Raw genomic sequence first — 5,541 nt, 5'->3', positions numbered from 1 at the left:
GCAGAACCCTGATGGGGGCAGGCCGCGGGCAGCAGAACCTCCAGCTCTGTCTCTGCTGCCCGGGGAAGGGGCAAAACCTGCTTTCCCCTGCCATGGTCACGTCCCATGCCGGTGGCAGGGGTGGCCGGAGCAGCGGGGAGGAGCAGGAGGGTAAGCACTGCCCAGCAGCTGCATTGCTGCCGAGTGAGGACTGCAGGAGCCTGGTGGGGTTTGGGTTCAGACACTTCTCACGGGGACACTTCCATCCGCATCCCCATCGCAGCAAATGCCCTGCGGCGTGGCGGGTACCAAAGGCTGGCTTGTCCCACTGCTGTGGGTGGCACCGCAGCGTCCCTCGCGCCTGGCGGTCCTTGCCCTCGCCGTGGCCTGTGTGAGAGCCGGGGTCTGTCCCCGCGCCCTGGCTGTGTGCAGGCAGCCCCGCCGGGGCTGGGGGGACGGCGGGCGAGGAAGACGCTGACCCACGTAGGTGCAGTGGCCACCGTGACGAGGGAGAGGGCCAGCAGCCCAGGCCACCGTACACCCCTCCGCCGAGAGCACCGCTTTAGCAAGGGTTTGTGTTCATCAGCAATTGTCACGCAGCTGAATTATCACAGACATTTTACTTGCAAAGGAAACAAGAGGAACCCCGCTTGCAAGGCGGTGCTTCGGGGCAGGGCTGGCCGGCCCCTCCTGTCGCAGGTGCTGCGTGCGGCGTTGGCCCGGGAGGAGGCTCTCCCCGCGCCACCCAAGGGCATCGCATACCTTTACACCAACTTCTCTGTCCCTCTCCCAAACATACACAATAAAAACTGTTTCTGTTGGAAGGTTTAAATTCAGGTGGGGTAACTGGGGGAGAAATCCTGATCTACTTTTCCTTTTGTATAGCTTCTAGCACAGTCCTGCCATAACTTCTGAGTGCTGCAGCTGAGCAGGAGGGAAAAGAAAGAAGGAAGGAAAGCAAAAGAGGCAAAGAAAAGAGGAAAAGTCAAACTCAGCAAAATTCAGCGAAATGACAGGTAGCTGGTACACGGCTCGGTTCCACCCAGAAGCTAATGCAGCCCGCCCAGGTGTGCTCAGCCTCGGAGTGCAGCTAGCTCACAGCACGGGGGCCGCAGCAGCCGCCGGCTCGCGCTCTCACAACGGGTTCGCTGCTTCGGCTGGTGTGCTTGCCAGCTCCCCCCCCGCCGAATTTCCTGGCCAAATCCTGCAACAGCTCCTAAAGCCACCCGGGTCTGGGGATGGCTGGTACCTCGCTGCTCTCAGAACCGTGGTACCAGGGGGTTTGCCTTCAGCCGGAGCCTGCCAGGGCGCTGGGTGCCTGCCTGACAAACCCTGGCTGGCTGCAGGAGAGAAAGCACATCCCCTTCCACCCTGCGATCAAGAATCCCCCCCAGTGAGCCAGCGTCCCTGCCCGACACCCACACCGCAGCCTTCCCAAGCCTGATTCCTAGGTAGCATTCTCCTAGTTAGCAATGAGATCAAGCTTAGCTTGATAGATATCCTGATTGATTGAATAAATGCAACTAGTGCAATCGGGTGAGCTGCACTCATGCGCTCTGATTCTTATTTTCCCCTGGACAGAAATCTTTGCCCAGTTTGTAAAGTGCTTTGGGATATTTGCACAAAACAGCACTGTGTCCACAACTTGCTATCAGCAGTATTAAGAACATCTTCTCTACTAGACTTGCTGTTGTGGGGTGAAGTTTTGTAGCACAGTTCAGCTTATCAGCCCCTAGGACTGACTCTGTCAGGCTCTGTCTGTTGCCATAAAGAACGAACCCTGCTCTTCTGAATTTAAACATTTCTCCTAATAAGTGGTTCCTTAGCTGTGAATATATGGATGCACTGTTGTATCATGTCTGTGATTTTGCATTTTTCCCACTGTCTCTTCTGCCTGACATGATAATAAGCTATGTGTTAAGCCAGAAAAAAGCAATTTTCTCCTGAGGTTAATTTCTTTGGATTGCCCACCTGAAGTGGGGAGTTGCATATAAATTCTCATTTGTACTGAAGTAGAGAAGATTGAGTTAGTTTTTTGGCATAGATGATACAGTGCAAATCCTTATTGACATACTGGGTGTTTTGTTCTGTCTTCCCAGCAATCGCCTTTGGAAGAAAATGATATTAAAACCAGTCTTTGGCTTCCCAGATGCCATCGCCTGCATGCCCGGCGCGTCCGTTCCAGCCGGGAGGAGCCCCTCTCTCTCTGCAGAAGATCTGAGCTCTGTGTGGCACCTCCAACCTGCTGCCCACCACCGCTCTCTGCCGCCGAGCGGGTGAACTGGGGTGGTCTGTGGTCTGAGCTGCGACTGGCGCCCAGCAAAGCAGGGCATCGCTGGCCAGCCTAGCACAGAGCGGCCGGGAAGGCTGTTAGAGGTGGTGACATTGCTGCTTGCCCTAACCATGGGTACTGTTCTCCTGCTGCCAAGGAGCAAACCCTGCTTGGAGAGAGAACCTCAGGGCTAGTACAGTGCTGGAGAACATGGGCGCTCTGGACAGGAGCGGTCACTCGTTTGTCCATGAAAACATAGCGTCAGCTCCTTCTAAGACAAACCTTCAGAGGGACTGTCCTCCTCTGGTGGCGCTGGTGTGGTGTGGTCCCACCAGTTCACGGGATGTGGAGAAGATGTGCCTCTTCCCACAGCACCCACCTCCCGTCTGCGGGGCTGGGGCTGGGGCCGGGGCCGAGCAAGCCCCGCTGCCGTCCCCACTGGCTGCGGTCCCACCGCTCGGCCGGTCCGGAGCTCCCCCACCCAGCCTGGTGCTTGCAGTCCTCCCCGGGACCGCACATCAGGAAACTGAGCCTTGCAAAGGGACCGAGGGGTGGCCCCGGAGAGCGTCAGGCATCCATAGACGTACCTAGATGTACCTCTGCAAAGGCCACAGCGCACTGAGGGTCGGAGGAGGGAACGGTTTCGCAGGAGGGCTCCCCAGAACAGCAGCAGGACACCAGGCAGCCCCACGTGTTTGGTGCTACATACGGCACCGCCGGCGCGCAGCTGGGATGTAAGTGGGGTGAGCTCTTTGGCTACCTTTTGAACTAGCTCCAGCTTTAAAACAAATAACGGATAAAAAAATGCCAGGTTAGCAGGTATTTAATGCTACCGCATACAAAAACTTAGCTGGAGCACATGAGAGTGTATGAGAGTAAACCAATTTCAAAGATCACAGCTCGTGTTCAATATTTCAGGTGGCCGCTCTTGCCATTGAACTCCAAGCAGCAGCTGCTATTGCGTGAGATTAAGCACATGGTTAAAGTGCTGCAAAATCATGGCCCGGTTTTCAGTGGGGGGTTGAACAGAAACACGTTTGGTAGGAAAGAGGTCTCGTTAGGAGTAGGTTTCACAGTGATGTTACCGTGACCTGACGATGAACATCCCACCGGTACAAACATCCTGCTGACACACCCGACAGCGGGAGCGGTTCCCAGCAGCAGCGGGGAGTTACAGCATCCCACTCATCTGGGGGAGCCTGGGACCTCCAAAGCAGGGGAGAACAGCCTCCGACCTGTTGTGATGGCACTGAAGGTGCTGCCGGGCCTCGAGGTGGGCGTTCAGGGCTCTCTGCTGGTGGAGCAGAGAGGTGTAAGGGGAAGGCACGTGGGAGGTGTAGATGGGAGCTTCACGAAGCCTATCCACCACTGAAGGTGGACAGGAAGATTTCTAGTTCATCCCAATGAAACAAATAGATAAAAATTTATTCAGCTAGGTAAGGGATAGAGGGTTGGGGAGGGAATAGGAATCAAATAGCAAGAAAATAAAATATTCAGAGGGAGAAGGCACTGTGCTTTGGTCATGCGAAGAAACATTTCACAAGAGCTAGGACCTGTCGAAAGGCAGAGAGAAGCCAGCTTGCTCTCAGATAAAAAAAAAAAAAAAAAAGGAGGCAAAACCTGCCTTCTCCGCTAACGTGATGGAAATACCGACCCGAGGGTCCCAGGCTCCGAGCCCCCGCATTGAGCGTGGCACCAGCCCGTCAGGTGCTCGGGGACGGAGCAGGCAGCTGAAGCACGTTCCCACCACCCGCCTTTCTCACGCCGGTGCTGGGGGAGGCATCCTGTCCCACGGGCACGTCAAGGGACGGGCACGTCAAGGGACGGGCATGTCAAGGGACGGGCACGGTAAGGGACGGGCACGGTAAGGCCTGGCCAGAGCAGCTCTGCCTCCTCGGGTGCTGGCCACCTTCTCACCAGGGCTGCTGGAGGATTTACCCACTTGCGGGGCAATCAGCCCAGATATCTCCTCACCTGAGTCCATTTTCTTGCAACTGAGCCTCAAGTCCAGAAATTTTCCATCGGTTACCTCCCGGAGCAGCACGCCAAGCTGCACACCCTCGGCATCACTCAGCGGTTCCTAGAGAAAAACGTTTTTTTTCCGTGTTGCGATTAATATGTAAAACTCCTAATTAATGATGGGTCTCATAGCAGAATGCATAAGTAATTCTTTTGTATTTGATAACAGGGTATATTTGAGGGGCTTTACACCTAATTATTACATACCAATTTCCTTAAAGGGTGGGCAGCCCCGCTTTCCTGACAGCACCCGATAGAGGCGCTTAAATACATGGAAAAACACCTCTTAAGGGACAAGGGGAAACGATTTGTGTCGGTGATAAGTCTTTACCCTTACCAAGGAAATACAAACAGCAGTGACCAAGAAACATATTGCACTCCAATGTCCATGTTGGTGTGGCTGGGAAAGAGCCTGTCCTTCCGCAGCGGCCACGTGGGCCACAGGTTTTGATGGAAGAACATCAATATTAATTAATAATAGTAATTGTTAAAGTCTGATCAGAGACGGAGACCTACAACGGCATCTCCATGCTCCCTGAGCCCAAGAGCCACACTGTCTTATTAAGTTGCAAAAACATCCAAATTCAGTGCCCAATTCAACCCAACTGAATTCAATTGAAAAAAGGAGGAAAAAGGCGGCTGGTGGCCTGGGGAGCTGGACGTGTGCAGCTGAGGTGGGCTGGCACCCTGCCGGAGCCCGGGGCGCGGGGCTCGGTGTGTAAATGCTGGCCCTGCAGCCGCTGCGGGACAGGAGGCTGCTCAGGAGGGATTTTGGGGAGAAAAAGTTTGTGTATTGGGGAGGGCCAGGCAGACTGGCGTATTCCTACTAGAAGTGACTGTGAAGAACATATGGTTTAATTTAATGCAAGAGACTTTGTAGATTATAATTGAGTAGATAATTGGGAAAGGATGATAATTGTTTATGAGAGGGAGGGATTTAGTAATTATTCAAAGCTGTTTTAAAAGACTTATAAATACTCCTTGACAAAGGCCCAGGAGGGGCCAAAACGTTGGCTCGATCATTTCCCTACCTCTCCAGAATTAATGTTTGAGCATGTATGATAACTCATGAATAAGGTGCAGGGCACTGCTGAGCGCTGGTGACGGGGGGATGCCCCAGGCCATGGTAGCTGTGCCCAGCCCGCCATCCCCATCCGCTTCTCCCAGCTAGCCGCAACCTGGTGGAAATGCCTTGGCACAGAAATTTGCACGGGGATGTAAAAAACCATGCACAAAAGCTGCTAGAAAGGAGTTCAGAAGATGATTTGACC

Source organism: Nipponia nippon, unplaced genomic scaffold, assembly GCF_047370975.1.
Source record: "Nipponia nippon isolate SJK-2023a ecotype South Korea unplaced genomic scaffold, ASM4737097v1 scaffold_5, whole genome shotgun sequence".
NCBI classification, from domain to species: Eukaryota; Metazoa; Chordata; class Aves; order Pelecaniformes; family Threskiornithidae; genus Nipponia; species Nipponia nippon.
This window is presented reverse-complemented; position numbering follows the sequence as displayed.